This window comes from Antechinus flavipes, chromosome 1 (assembly GCF_016432865.1).
Source record: "Antechinus flavipes isolate AdamAnt ecotype Samford, QLD, Australia chromosome 1, AdamAnt_v2, whole genome shotgun sequence".
NCBI lineage: Eukaryota > Metazoa > Chordata > Mammalia > Dasyuromorphia > Dasyuridae > Antechinus > Antechinus flavipes.
This window is the reverse complement of record NC_067398.1, coordinates 725,635,832-725,652,156: the sequence shown is the minus strand read 5'-3', so window position 1 is coordinate 725,652,156 and position 16,325 is coordinate 725,635,832. Positions and strand designations below refer to the sequence as shown.

Sequence of the window (16,325 nt, the reverse complement as noted above, 5' to 3'; positions counted from 1 at the left end):
TGTTGTTTGCTTGCTTCTTTTCTTATTTATTTTTCCTTTTTGATATGATTTTTCTTGTGCAATATGATAATTGTGGAAATATGTATAGAATTGCACATGTTTAACAGATAGTGAATTGCTGTCTGGGAGAGTGGATAGTGAGGAGGGAGGAAAATTTGGAGCAAAACTATCTTTGCATGTATGTTGAAAATAAAAAGCTATTATTACAAAAAGATGAAGTCAAAGGACAACAGATAAATAATGGACAAGATGTCCTAACTGTCTTTGCCTTCTCTGTGCCCCTTTGTGGATGCTGGGGCCACATTTGGCACGAAGTGCATTGACCGCCTGCTCCCGCCCATGTTTGCAGCTGACCGGCCCGCCACCAAGCCTCCCGGCTCTTTCCTCGTCTCCTCCCCTTGGGATCCCTAGTGCCCCTGCGAGCTCAGCTCAGCGGCCACCTTTCCCAGGAGCGCTCCCTCCAGCTCACCATTGCGGCCGCTGGCTTCGGAGCGGAATTAATCAGTGCTCAGCGTAGTTCAGGGTCACCCCGTCATAGATCGCCTCTTCCACAACCACTGGATTTTGTTACTGCGCGTTTGGGAGGGCGCAGCATCTTGGCGCTAATAACTGAAGGGATAGGCCCTTGGGACAGACAGGACTGCGAACGCCCCCGGGGGGAGAGTGCGTCATTCTGAGGCGAACAGCCCGACCCGCACCTGGCGCTCCAGCCCCCGACACCTCCCTGCCGGGGTGTCCTGTCTTTAGCCTTCCTTCATCTGCCTTTTTGGCCCTCCCGCCTCCCCCGGCTCCTGGTTCTGCCTCTGGGACCAGCGGAACAGGTCAAGCTCTCTTCTGTATAATTGCCCTTCAAACCCTTGGAGATGGCCATCCCGTCCTGGGGCCACCGGAGACGCCGGAGCAGACACTTCCCAGCTTCCCGGACAAGTCACAGAACCCTGTCTGCCTCAGTCTACTCAACTGTAAAATGGGCCTCATACAAGTAGCACGCCCCTCCTAGGGCTGCTCCGCAGACCAAGTGTAGCTGTACGGGAAGCTCTTCTCGCTCACCGCACGTGGCCACGCAGTTCCCGAACCTACGCTTTCCCGCTGCAGCCCCCCGGTCCCGCAGTCAGCACCCGTTCGGACCGCTCAGGCCTCCTTTCTGATTCATAACCCGAGCCGGCACTCGTGGTCCGTGGCTTCCGAGGGCAGGGCCGGGAGACTCCCCCGGGACCTGAGCCCCAGGGGCTGCGCGGGGAACCAGCGCGCTCCGGGGTCTTCAGGCAGCGTCTGGGGGACGCCTCTTGTTGAGAGGAAACTCCTTGTCCAATGGGCTCCTGAGGGGGAGCCGGCGGCCGCGCTTCCTCCGCTCCCCGAGTCCGTCCCAAAGCCGCCCCTCCCAGCGGAGGAGAGAACTCCGCGTTTCGTTTCGCTTCGTTTTCTGGCCGTCACATCCAGGGTCCTCGCGGTCCCGGTTCCCAAACCTTTGTAAAGGCCTTATCCCGAGTCGCGTCCTCCGTGATGGAGGCCGGTGCGTGTGGTCTTGCGACAAATGCACTTATATTGATTGCTCGCTAATTTTCCCGATAGATTTATTCTGAGGCTCAATCAGTGGAGACCGTTGGGATCTTTCCAGCGCGCCTACTAGCTACCTCGGCCTTCTGCCTTTAATGGGAGAACGTGAAGGGTCCAGGGCCAAGCCCAGATGCCCAGCGGCTCTGCCGGAGATCCCCTTCCCGAGGAGACCCCAGGTTCTGCCCCGCCCGGCACTCCGTGGGGGTTTCACAAATGGCAGGCCCACCTCACCCTGTCTCTGCGCTCTCCGGGCCCGGGCGGCCGCTCTTCGCCCTTGGGGGTCCCTAGTTGGCCAGGAGACGCCGCCCGCCCTTTCTCCCAAGGCTTATTTTCCAGACCCTGGACGCCCCCCTCCCCAGTCCCCGTTTTACTTTCCTTTCCTTACTTAGTGTAAATCGGAGGTGGGAGTGGGTGGCCACCAAGGTCTCCCCCCTCCCTCAGCTCCCGATCTGTAAGCAAAGTTCAGGAGGGAGCGATCACTTCCCCCAAGGTTCCTATCATCTCTATGCACTGATCAATTTTCTCCTTCTTGATATAAAAATGGTACTTTTTGAAGAACAAAATTATCGTTTTGTTGACTCAAGTACATCAAGAAGTTATAAGTTTCCTTGCTTTTGGTAGAGACTCCTAGTTGATATCTGGCTAATTAAAGTTAATCACTAGTATAATCTTGCCTATGTGAGAGATTAATAATCCATTTCCTGGGTCTATTTTCTCCTTTTTTCCAGGGGCTCTACTTTAGGCTTCAAGGGAAAAATCACTTGTTTCTCCGTTCTGATCTTCATCCAAATGCTCTACATTGAAAAATATTTGGCCCTTTTCTATAAAAATCAGAGATTTAGGCTAGATTCAATGAATTAATTTTAAAAAATATTCGGATACCTGTATTTCAGTGTTTTTTTAAGCACTATGTTATTTTATGTATTAAAAATATTATTCTGAAGAAGATAACAAGATTCATTAGGTTGCTAAAGGGGACTATGATGCAAAAAAATTATTCAGAACTTCTGGTCTATGTACTCTCTATAGTATTTCCTGCTGAAAAAAAAAATCACCTCTCTTATTCCATCCACTTCAACTGTATAGGTGAAAAAAATTTAGTGTGCCAAGCAATGTGCCAGAAATGAGATAAATCTAATAGAAACACAGACACAGAAATGTAAAGCTGAACTGCTGAAGAATTTAGATTTGAAAGACTTTCCTGAATGGGAACAAAATACACACATTTCTCAAAATCACATGATACCTTTATAAAACCAGACTATAAATTAGGGTACAAAGAAATGTAAAAATAAATAGTAAATGCTACCTTATGGAGCAAAATAGGTTAAAAAGAGTATCTAATACAGAGAGTACAAATAAAGAAACAGAGCTAAATGTACACTTAACGATGAGATCTCAAAATAACATGTGAGACAAAAGATGAATTACATAACAATAACGTGAAAAAGAATAAGATGAAATAATAGACAAAATACCAGAATTTCTGGGAGGCAGTTAAAGTAGTCCTTAGAGGAAAAATTATATCTCTGATAACATACATTTTTAAAAATGGAAAAAGAGAGGATTAGTAAATTGGATAAATAACTGATAAAATTACAAAACAAATACAAAATAACCCAAAAAACTATTTTGAAAATAGAGCATAAATTCAGAAACCAAACCAAACAAACAAAAAAAAAAAAAAAAAAAAAAAGGTTGCAGAACTGATGATAAAGAAAACAAAACTTTTTTAAAAAACAAAACAAAATTGATGAACTTTTTCCATTTCCAGGTCAGAGGGAAGAAAATTAAATAAACAAAAATTTAAAAATGAACACTATGAAATCACAATAGAAAAGAGTGCTAATTTAAAAGGTTTCTCTTCAATATTAACTTTCTGATACAGGCTTCTGCTTTAGCCAAAGGAATTTCCACAGTAATTATACTTATGTGGTTTCCCTCCAATATTTTGTGATAGAAAGTACAGACAATACACAGGTGAAAAGCTTCCACATTTATTATAATCATTCTCCAGTATAACTTCTCTGATGTTCATTACATCCTGTGTTCTAACAGAATGCCTGCCCACTTTCCTAAGCCTTTTTTCTATACAGTTCAAGTTCATTAAAATTTAATAAATTTGTTTTCTGCTTGAGGTACTTCACACTTATTGTATTGACAAGGTTTCTTTCTCCAGTATAAACTACCTAGATGCTGAATAAAGTATTTCCTCTAGACATAAAACTTACCATCACTCATTACATTCAGTGTGACTTTTCTGGTGTCTAGTAAGATCTGCTCTCTGCCTATAGGTCTTCCCACATTCATTGCATTTATAAGGTTTGTCTCCAGTATGAGTTCTCAGGTGTCTAGTAAGCTGTGTTCTCACCCGAAAGGCCTTCCCACACTCATTACATGCATATGGTTTGGATCCAGTATGAATTCTCTGATGTCGAGTAAGCTGTGTTCTCACCCGAAAGGCCTTCCCACATTCGTCACATGCATATGGCTTCTCTCCAGTATGAATTCTCTGATGATAAATTAATTCCGCGCTCTCCCAGAAGGCTTTCCCACATTCATGACACTCATAAGGTTTCTCTCCAGCATGAACTCTATGGTGTCGAATAAGTTCTACCCTCTGAGGGAAGGCCTTTTCACATTCATGACATTCATAAGGTTTGTCCCCAGTATGAATTCTCAAATGTTGACTAAGTGTTGCTCTTCGGGAAAATGCTTTCCCACATTCATGACATTTATATGGTTTCTCTCCAGTGTGACTTCTTTGATGGTAGGTAAGAGCTGAACTGGTGGTGAAAGCCTTCCCACACTCGTTACATTCATATGGTTTCTCTCCAGTATGATTTCTTTGATGGAGTGTGAGCTCTGCACTCTGTCGGAAGGCTTTTCCACAATCCAGACATTCATAAGGTTTCTCTCCTGTGTGTATTTTCTGATGTCGAGTAAGTTCCGAGCTCTGGCAGAAGGCCTTTCCACATTCAAGACATTTATAGGGTTTCTCTCCATTATGTATTCTCTGATGTTGAGTAAGCTTTCCACTCACACGAAATGCCTTCCCACACTCATTACATTCATAAGGCTTCTCCCCCGTATGAATTCTCTGATGTCGGGAAAGCTGTTCACTCAGGCGGAAGGCCTTCCCACATTCATTACATTTGTAAGGTTTCTCTCCAGTATGAATTCTCTGATGATAAATTAGTTCTGCATTCTGCCAGAAGGCTTTCCCACATTCATGACATTCATAAGGTTTCTCTCCAGTGTGAACCCTCTGGTGTTGGTTAAGTTGTGCAATCAAACGGAAGGCCTTTCCACATTCAGGACAATCAAAAGGTTTTTCTCCAGTGTGAATTCTCCGATGTTGGGTAAGCTGTGAGCTCTGCCAGAAGGCCTTCCCACACTCATGGCACGCATAATGTTTCTCTCCTGTGTGAACTCTCTGATGATAACTGAGTCCTGTCCTCTGACGAAAAGCTTTCCCACATTCCTGACATTCGTATGGCTTCTCTCCCGTGTGAACCTTCCGATGATAACTTAGTCCTGTCCTCTGGCGGAAGGCCTTCCACATTCAGGACAGATGTAAGGTTTCTCTCCGGTATGAACTCTCTGGTGATAAATTAGACCTTTCTTCTCACGGAAAGACTTTCCACATTCATTGCATTCATAGGGTTTCTCTCCAGTGTGAATTGTCTGATGGCAAGTAAGATGTGCACTCAAGCGGAAAACCTTGCCACATTCGTTACATTCATAAGGCTTCTCCCCGGTATGAATTGTCTGATGACGAATAAGGTGGGCATTCTGGCGGAAGACCTTGCCACATTCAATACACTCATAAGGTTTCTCCCCAGTGTGGATTGTCTGATGTCGAGTAAGTTGGGTGTTGAGGCGGAAAACCTTTCCACATTCAGTACATGCATAAGGTTTTTCCCCAGTATGAATTCTCTGATGTTCAATGAGGTGTATACCCAGAAAGAAAGCCTTCCCACATTCATTACAAACATAGGATTTCTGTCCAATACGAGCTTCCTGCTGGGAATTACAGGATGGATTGCTACTGAAGACTGCCCCAAAGTCATTATATTCATATGTTTCTTCTGCAGGATACAATCTGTGATATTCAATAAAGTCTAATTTAGAAATGAAGGATTTCCCATACTCATTATACTTAGAAAATATTTTCTTAAAGCATATTCTGCTACATGAATTTAGGTCTGAATATAAACTGATATTGTCTCTGTCTGTATGACAATCTTGGAGACTCCCACCTATACACACTTTTTGCTGTGGAAAAATGGCTGGCTCAAGACCAAAGGTTTTGCCATAGGTATCACATTCTTGGCCTTGTGGTTTACTGGGAGTTTTCCTTTGGATAATTTTTCTTGGCTGCAAATGGGTCTCCTCATTGCTCTTCTTCTTTAACCCAGTATCATATCCCCAGGCTGCTCTGAAATTGTAGACCAAAGAACCATGCCATTTTGTGAATCTTTTCTGAGATGATGATCCCATAGAAATGGCCAGCTTTGGAACTGATTCCTTGGCTTCAGGCCTAAATGTCCAATCTGAAAGAAAGCAAAGTATAAACATCCCCATGTATTTACTGCCTTACACTTAGATTTTTTTGTGTGTTTCCTCCAGGAAAATAAAACTACAGGTAGAACAAATAATACCATCTTAGGTTTATTACAGACATTTATAATTTACATAAATCATCCTTCACACTGATTTTTACAACCACCTTATGAAATAAGTCCATTTTAATATCATATAAATGAAGAAACTGGGGCTCAGAATGGCTTGCCTAAAATCACATAACTAATGATTGGCAGAAACAAAAGTAGAGCTTAAATATCCTCTTTCATCCTGATGGCTCCACCCAAGGGACTGAACTGTGAATAAATTTTGAAATAAGGGTGAAGAATTATTAACTCTAGATAACACTGAGAAGATTCCTGAATTAATTCAGAGACGTGATTAGCTTGGTCTGCTGTTCAGTTTCTGAGCAAAACTAAGATAATATGATTCTAAATACTCCTTAGTCCCAATAAACATATTCCTGTGGCTAAAGAAAATCACAAAAGGAAGAACAGAGATAATTAAGAGGTTTCTATTCCTTCAGACTCTCCTTTGAGGTTTTCTCTTTCGTTTCCTTTTTAAAACACCCAGGGTTCTTAAACAATAAAGAACCCAGTATATGACCCCCAAAAAAGGACATAATTGCACACAGCTTGTTTTAAGGAACACAAATTAATTGTTTATTGCATTCTGAATGTCTTGAGAGCAAAAAGAGCACGACTTTGGGGGCTGGATTATCTGAGTTGAAATTCCATCTCTCTGGTTTATTACCTATATGACCTTGGACAAATCACATAAGCGTCTCTCTAAGGCTTAGTTTCCTCATAAATGAGAAATAAGGGAGCTAGACTACCTGACACCTGTAGTTCCTTTCAACTCCAGATATATGATCCTATTATCCCAGAATCAGAGTATTTCAAGCTAGAAGAGACCTCATGAGGGAGAAAGTGTCCTCTGTGTTGGTCTAAAATACATCAGATACACATTTGTTATTTGCTGATTACAAAGAAACCCTAAGCCAAGGATTCTGTGACAACTCTCAGGAGTCATTGACTTTAAAGCAGACGTGAAAAAGAAACCTGACTATAACTCCTGGGGAAGAACTGAATATTCCCAGAGGCAGCGCATTCCAGTTTGGGAAAACTCTAGTATCCTGAAAAGAAAACAAGACTGGGGTGTCTGTCATATCTCATCCATCTTTCTTGTTTACTCACTCACTTGGGTAGTCATTCCTTGAGATGACATCTCCTCTGGTCATCCAAGGAGCTTCACCTCGCTCCAGCTGGTTGATCACATCTGGCTTTGAAGCTGCCAATCCTGTGCATTGGAAATGAAAGGGCTGTTGATAGACAATCAGCTCAGAATTCATTCCTATCCTCTCTACTATAAGGTAAATGTGGGTATCCCTTCAAGAAAGAGCAATCAAGGCCTTCTCAAGAATGATCTGTACTATGCTCCTGAGAGATATATGGGAGTCACAGGAAATCTAGCCTTAGTTCACTGGAACTACTCCCGACGAGAGTGGAAAGAGTTCATGTTTTGGGCATTGAGAATTCAAAATCCAACTCTGGACCTCAGGGAACTACATCAGGGAAGGTACAATCTCAAGGGCAACACAATCAAGCAGCTAGATTACAGTTTACAAAGATCTCTCATAGACTGTATACTCTTTGAGAACAAGAACTATGTCTTTTTATCCTCGGGGCCTAGGAAAGCATCTTTTACTAACTGGGAAATTAATTAATGCTTTTTGAATTGTTGAAAAACTTTCTACTTGGGAACAGGTGACATAAAAGAAGGAAAAACCTTTGGGTTTTGCCCACTACATTAAACTCACTTACCATTCAAGCCACAACACATTTCCCCACAGAATAATCAGACCTTCTCTGGGACAAAGTCTAGGTCCAGGAAAGGCCTGAGGTTCTTACCCAGGCAAACCAGGTTCTGGTAGTTCTCCAGCATCACCTCCCGGTACAGCTTCTTCTGGGAAGGGGCCAGGTGCCCCCATTCCTCTGGGCTGAAGTTCACAGCCACATCCCCGAAGGTCACTGAGCCCTGAAATACCAGACATGAATGTAATCACCCAGGGGCTGTCCCCCACTGGGGAAGGAGATGTGGTGAGCAACATGGCTTCCCCAGTCAGATGGCTCGATGATGTGTCCAAACCTGCCTTGGACACGAAGAACCTGAGTGATACAGGACAAGCCATTTTAATCTTCCAGGCTCCAGGTCCCTAATTTAAGGGCTGGTCTAGAAGACCATGGGGGAGGTCCTTTCCCCCTCCAGACTGAGGATGCGAGGATAGTGTACTCCAAGAGTTACCTCTGATTGTTTGGCTTCCAGAGCCCTTCTTGAGCACTGCTGGAAGGAGTCCAGGAGTTCACAAGGCAGATGCAGGAGCACCTTGAGCTCAATTCCCTTCTGTTTTCCCTCCTCCAGACAAACATACAAAGTTTCTTCAGATGATTAACATTGTCAAGATCTTGAGGACGGTCTGTCAACCCACACCAGAGGCCCTCTTTCTTAGTTATGTTTCAATGAATTTCTGATCGCATCAATATGAGTAGCACTTCCACTGTACAAATGACAACTCACTCATAACTTCTCATTCTGCCCACTTTATCACATTCTAGACATCACATTCAGGTTTGAAGTTAGAACCAGATCTAGCGTTAGGGGTTCAAGTATGTTTCGTAAGTTTTCTTCTACATCTCTTTTCTACATTTCACTGTGGCCAATGGAACAATTCGAAAAGTTCATCTTTTATCCTAACAAGACTAGTCTACTACCCCCAGTCATATTCCTCAATAATATTCTTTTTTTTCCCCTCCACAGTATTTTATTTTTCTAATTACATGTAAAGTTAGTTTTTAATATTCATTTATATATGATGTTGAGTTCCAAATTTTTCTCCCTCCCTCACCTCTCCCCTCCCCAAGTCAGCAACCAATCTTACATATGTTAAACATGTTCAATCATTTTAAACATATTTTCATGTTCTGAAAGAAAAATCAGAACAGAAAGAGGAAAACCACAATAAAGAAAAAGCAAACAAGGAAAAGAAAGTGAAAATAGTGTGCTTCTATCTGCATTCAGTCTCCATGGTTTTGAGAAACCTGATTTATTGGGGACCCCAACTCAAACCCTAATCAATAATCAGTTCATTGTGATTTTATGAGGGGGATGATTGTTAGTAATTATTCGTTTAATAATATTTAAATGACTGACTAGATAATAAGTATAAGTAATTCATAATTTATATATGTTATTTAGAAATATAAATTCTGAGAGAGGCTTTTTGCAGGGCTCCTGCTTATAGATCACTATATATTTGTCTATCGACATGACACCGATTTGCATAACTACAGTACCCTAAGAAGGCTGACATGAAATATCTCTATCCTGCATGTCCCACATTCCATGCCAGCAAGAGGGAAAGCCCCCCAAGTTCCCCCCAATGTTCCTGGTGCTAAGTCTCCAGCAGCGAAAGGCACCATCTTCCCCTGCCCACTCAGTGCTGATCTTGAATCTTATAACCCTGCCAGAATTCACACTTCAGCAGGTGCATTGGTCGGTCACCATGGAAATGCGGTTCTAGTTTTAGCAAACTTGTAACCCTACACAGAGCCCTGAGGTGAGAGGGCGGTCTGGGGTCTGCTTGGTGGCAGGAGCCGGATGCTTGGAGCTCTGCCTCCGTTTCTCCTTTGGGGTGTCCCCACAGCCTGCTCTGGGTGTGGATGGCATTTCCATCCCAAATCTATTAGAACTGTCCTTCAGGAATATTAAAGTCACCCACTGCCCAGGTCATTTGCCTTTCCATTGCCCTTTGAGTCCATCACAAATCTGAATTTGCAGAGAGGCAATTGAGGCTTCCCTCACAGAAAGCTTCCCTGGGAGATTGTTCAGAAGAAGACCGGGTGTCCATCAAGGGATGCCGGCTCTGCAAAAGTTCCAGATCTCCTGGCTAGGGACAGAAAGTCAAAGGGGGAATGGCCCTGCCTTCAAGGGGCACACCCTGGAAGAAAGGACCTAGAAAAGCATTTCCTCCAGCTGCTGAATCTAACTGGAGCTTCCGGTATCTTTGTTGCCAGAGCAACCCTCATCCATGGCACCCAGCCACCCAGTCAGTATGTGATCTCCCTTTACCATGTCTCCTTGCAAACATCTTATTTACAATTTCTGCATCAAATTCATTAGTTAAGTCGCGTTTATTGAGTGTTTACAGCGTACCAAGCACTTTACTAAACACTGAAATATTCATCTATCATTTCCTTTTTTTCCTCCTGACTCTTCTGGGTCTACATATTAAGCTCAGTCCTTCAATAAACCCTTATCAGGTGCCCATTGTGGGTCACGAACCACCGGGAGACCGGAGGAGACCAAGGACAATCTTGAACAAGGGCTGCCCTCAGAGGAGCCTCTGGGGGAGGGGACACACTAGAGGCACCAACGGCTAGGAAAGACTTCCTGAGGAGAAGGGGGGGAAGAATCCTTTTTTTGGTCATTTGGATATTTGTAACTTTCAAAGTTATTAACTCGAAAATACATGCTCCCCTTCCACTCTGCACAATACCTCCTCCAGGTTGAGAGTCAGGAACTAAAGGCAGCAGGTGGGGGGGAGAACAATGGGGGGGGGGGCTGCTGGAGGGTTGTTTGTGGGCATCACCCCGGAAGAGCAAGCACAAAATCCTGAAAGTCTGTCAATTCACTGAATATTCATTCGTTTATTTATTTACTTCTATTCAGGATTATGCTTAACTTTGTCAGGTTACCTGAGCTTTTCTCCCAGTTACCAATGTCTCTTTGGCTACTGTGCTGATCCTGGCTATTTGCAAAGATTGTATCAAGATTGTGTAAACATAATACTAGAGCAGTTCTATGAGAAACTTAGAAATAAAAACCGTCTCCAAGGGAGCTAAGCTCACCTTAAGAACCTGTCAGAGCTTTTGAAGAAAAGAATTTCTTCCCTAGTCAAAGCAAGAAATGGTCATGGGGACAATGTTCCTTTAGAAGCCAAGAATGAGCTACTGAGAGTTCTCATTTGTCTATTCATATTAAGGCAGTGCCAGAAATCCTTAAGACTAACTAGTAGAATCCAAATTTCAGTAATTTAGTTCTTTCTGGCGGTCCCGTGGTTCCATCATCATATACAGACTCTTTATTTTTTACTCTGTCTGGCCCCATGCTGTACATACTCTGAAATATTTGAAAAGAAAGAAATGAATGAAAATGCAGATGTCCTGGTCATGGCAAAGGGGTACAGAACAGCAGGCTATTGAGGCAGGACCAGAGTCTTATATTTATAGGTAAATGAAAACTTGGGAGAGTTGAATTGACAAGTGCCCTAATTAAAGGCAACCTCCCACTTGTCAAAGTGGACAGTATACATGCAGATATCCAAATACAGCACAGAACATATTTTGTTATGTGGCTTGACACAATTGGTCCTTCTACAGGGCAATACTTTAATCTCAGCCTCGAGTCCCTGAAGTTTAACGTTCCTGTGATGATCTAACACCACAAATATACCTTTGAGTTGTTTTCACTTTATAGACCCTATTCTTGATTTGTAACTTTAATGCAATTTTGCAGGTTGAGGAAATTTGCTAAGAATTCTGGGGAAGCCCTAGAAAGAGTATTCCAGCCTAAGATATTTTGTACCAGACTTCAGACATTTGGTGAAAAGAGATTTACCAGAAAATTTTCCTCAAAGCAGTCACTTGATATACCGTGTTTCCCCGATAATAAGACACTGTCTTATTAGTTTTTTTTTTTTTTGGACAGAAAAACGCCAGAGGGCTTATTTTCAGGGGAGGGCTTATTTTAACAAACATTTTTATGTTGTCCTGCCTCAGTTCTCCTCCACGGCACTGCTCTCAATGGCGCCAGCAAGCAAATCACTGGGGAAGAGCAGGATGACGCGCTCACTGCTGCAGCTCTGATTGGATGCAGCTCGGAGCTCGGCGTGCGTTTGTGTGTGTGGGGGTGGGGGGACATGGTGCATACAGAGGGTACCGTAATGTAGTGTGTAGCGCAGGGGATCACCTTCACCACAGTAGCAATCTCAATAGGGCTTATTTTAGAGGAATCTTACACCGTAAGGGGAGAGCTTATTTTCAGGATAGGTCTTATTATTGGGGAAACACGGTAACTAACAAATATTGTTTCTAATTCAAGGCTGAATGACTCTAGTTATTCAGTGAAGCATCAGGGACCAGATAAGTAGGAAACAAATACTTGTAGAAGAATATGCCCAAGGCTTATAGGGAAAATACCTGGTTACCACTTTCCCTATCTTGTTATCTTAAATGCTCTAGAACTAAATCCTGTCTTTGGGCTGACGCTCCCAACTAGACTGGATGAGATTCTTGAGCTCTAAGTTTGAGTAAACAGAGACCTATAGAAACTCTGAAGATGGGATTCAAGCCCCAAAGCTCCATAATAACAAGCTTGGCAGATCTGACTGCCCTGGTAAACAAGAGTTAATTGGGGAGTGGGGGAGAGTCCCTCCATGTGCCCTTCACAGACTAAGGAGGCAGGGGGCTGGAGAGGAAGGAGAGCTGGGTTAAGGACCGCTTACCCCACCAGTTCTTGGTCTCCTTATCCGTAAAATCTATAAAATCAGGCTGGAAGAGCTAAGCCCTCTTGTACCCTCTGGCTTTCTTCTGTAAAATGCTTTCTCGGGTCTTTCCTGGCTTGAGAGGTCCCTGACACAGACTCACAGCCTGTGAGACAGCAAAGTGTCAAGAGTTCTGGACCCGGGGCCACCTTGGCAAGCAGGAAATGGCCACTTACCTGGTGGGCCCTGGCTGCCAGGAGCACGAGGGCCATTCCTGACCCCAGGAAGCTGCCTCCGTGTGGGGAAAGTCTCTGGAAGGCAGGTCTGAGGGGGAGAAATGACCAATGAATGGGACTGATCCCCACATGCTGGCCACCTGTGCCCATATACCAGAAGGGAGTGGGCTAAGGCACCAAGGATATGACCAATCAAACGATGAGCATTTATTAAGTGCCTACTATGTGCCAGGCCCTGGGCTAAGCGAAGCAGAAGACACAGAACCCACACAAGCTGTCCACAGGATAAAGGAGAAATACTTATGGGGAGGCGGGCACTAGGGGCAGGAAAGGCTTCTTGGAGGAATCGAGATTTAGAGGAAACTGGGAAAGCATGAAGTGGGGCTGACAGAGAGCACTCCACCGGGCAGAGACTGGAGGTCCAAAGCTGGGGCTGGGGGTTGCACAGGCAGCGATCAGGGACCCCAGAGCCGAGAAGCAGCCGGACTAAAGGGGGGGAAGGGCTCTGAACGTCAGGGGGCTCTGGGCTTGATCTGGGAGGTAATGGGCAGGAGGGGGAGAGACCGCCGTGGGCAGAAGCTCCTGGTGTTCCCCAGCCGGGGACAGGCTTGGGGAGAGAAGCATGGAGACCTCCCGAGGCTCTGGCCCCGAGATGGGTATGAGATAGATCAGGGAATGGGGGGGAGGGGAGTGGGGTGAGTCTGGGGGGCTGGAAGGGCGGTCACCGAGAAGGGAGGAGGGTTTGGGAGGGAAGTGAGTGAGTTCTGCTTTAAACATGTGGAGCCTAAGATGTCTGGCGGACATCAAGCTCAACCTGGCTGAAAAGTTAGAGATGTGAGATTCAACGAGAATCATTCGTGTCATTAAATTCCTGGGAGCCGCTGAGGTCACACAATGAAGGCGTCCCGAGATAAGGGGGCCCAGGGTGGGGGTCCTGAGGAGCACCCACAGAAGACAGGACCTGGATGAGGGTCCGGCAAAGGAAGCCCTGGCGGGCTCCAACAACCACTAGAAAATGGTGGCGGAGAGCCCGTCACGGAGCACGGCAGGTGAGCTCTCAGGGAGAAGCTCGGGGAGCTCCGGGGGGCGCCGCACCCGGGAGGCTGCAAGTCCTTGGAAGCGTGGGGGGGGACCCCGAGGTCAGGGCAGGTCCCAGGGGGGCGGGCCGAGGACCCTGGGGCCGCCCCCGAACTTAAATCCACAGGCCCCTCCCCGGCGTTTCTGAGCTGGGTCCCGCGTGCTTTATTTGCTTCCTGACGGACCCTCCTACGCCGCCTGTTCAGTTACAGAAATGGAAACTTGGAAAAACTCTGATAAAGGAAATGAGTCTGATCCCGACTCACCAGGGAGCCGCGGAGATTAACATTCCCTAAGCGCCTCCCCCGGGCGGCCCCTCCTCCGGGAGCGCGCTCCAGCGGGAGCCGGAAACCACCGAGTGCCGCGCGGGATGGGCAGGAGAGAAGGAGGCCGGCACTGGAGCCGAGGGGAGCCAAGGAAGACCGGGGGGGAGGGGGGGCCAGCGGTCCGAAGGGGGCACAGGGAATAGCCCGAGAAAAAGCCCGGCGCTGAGAGACGCGGGCCTTCGCTCTCGGAAGCGGAAGCGGAAGCGGGGCCAGTTGGCGTGTGAGCCTGGTGGCGCTAAAGCGGAGAAGCAGGAGGAGGGGCTCGGAGCCCTGGGCGAGGCTGGTGGCGGCAGGATGAGGGAGGCCCGGGGGAAGCAGGAGGGCAGAGAGGAGCCGGGAAGGGACCTGCAGACCCCAGCTACGCTATGGGCCAGTCTCTGTGCCAGGGAGAGCAGCCTGGCCGGGGGCCGCGCCCGGGCCTTCAGAGACGTAGGGGTGGGAACATGGGGGTCCCGCACAGCCCAGGGACCTTCTAGCTCCAGATGGGCCCGGGAATGGGCTGCTGGGGGGCCAGACAAGCCCAGGACAACGGACATATTCTCCCCGCTGGGCCACATTCACCTCGAGGTCCCGACTCGCTGTGGGCGACAAACAGGTTCTAGAGCAGGGCAGGAGTGTCAGGTGCTTTATGGACTAAGGTGTGAACCACGTGCCTTGTGAGGGGGCTGACCCCTGTATTCGGGCAGGGAGAGGAGGGGGGAAGGCGAGGAAAGAGGTAAGGGGAGAGGAAGGGAGGAAAAGGAGGGAGGGGGGAGGAGGGGAGAAGGGGAAGGGGGATTATCCGCGGGGTTTCCCCCCAGGCTGGAGGTGACAGAAAGAGAAACCAAGGCAGCGGGTCAGAGGGCACGAGCCGCCCCCCTCCCCTAGGCTGGAGAGATGGGGGAGGGCCTGGAGAAGGGGCAATGAACGAGACCTCTACGTGGAGGTCAGAGGGCACGAGGCCCCCGAGAGTCCGGGCCCGGCACTCACTCACCCGGAGGACCCTTCTCAGAGGCGGCCTGGAAGCGTCAGGCGGCGGGCCTCGGGATGCGGAACAGAAAACGGAAGTGACGTAGGGTGTTCCCTGGCCCTGCTCCCTCCGGCGTCTCCCAGACCAGTTTCTCCTCGTTTCCGAGAGTTTACCCGACAGTTTCTCCCGGGAAATGTAGTCCAGAGACCAGGGCGATTTGTGCGCATGCCTTGGATTTCAGGCAGAGAAAAAACCCCTTGGTCCCGCCCTGGAGTCAGCTGGACGCCCAGGCCCCGCCCCTTTCGGCGGCGGCCACGCCCCTTGGGCCTCTTTTCTTAATTTGCGTTTCTTCCTCTCTTTAGCCGGTTCCCATTAAGCGCCTGCTGCGAATTAGGCCCTCGCTAAGCTCTGTGCATAAATGCTACGGAGTCTGCGCGCCCGGAGTTCCCATTAGTCAGCTTGTGGGGGAGGGGCCCCGAGTTCACATCCAGCCTCAGACCCCCGGTGCGCCGCGTGCCTCAGTTTCCCGCGGGGTTGTTGTGAGGGCCAGATGAGAATATAAAGCGCTCGGCCCAGGCTGCGCCTGGAGTGGGCGCTATACAAAACAAGAACTTCCCAGCGGAGCCATCTTCTCGCCGCGGCCCCCGGGGAGTGGCCGGCTGACGGGGCTGGCCCGGAGGAAGCCTTGTCTGCTCTCCCGACTTAGGACTCGCACCCGTCCCCGGAGGCGCCCCGACCACAGGGACGGGCCTGGGACTGGGCTGAACGCGTGGAGTCTCCCTCCGCACCTTTGCAGGGTCATCTCCGCGTTACAGGAGGAGAGGCCCTGGGACCAGCGTCCAGGGCCAGGGAGGCCGGCACGTGTCCGCCCTCGGCCGAGGGCCGGGCCTTTCTGCAGCAGCGCCTGCGCCAAAGATCTGCCCTCACTTGTGTGGCCGCATCGGATCCCCTGGGGTGGGGGAGGGGTGGGGGGTGGGGTGGGAATGCCGGTCCGAACCTGGATTCTTTAGGAGACAGCGTTCAGTACCTCAACGTTTGGGGCGTGCAGTGTG

General features: G+C 47.5%; 1 pseudogene; it reads right to left on the bottom strand.

The window, feature by feature from the left end:
* Positions 1–2,782: 2,782 nt before the first annotated feature.
* LOC127545848 (zinc finger protein 345-like) lies at positions 2,783–16,121 on the bottom strand (annotated as a pseudogene).
* Between the last annotated feature and the right edge of the window lie 204 nt (positions 16,122–16,325).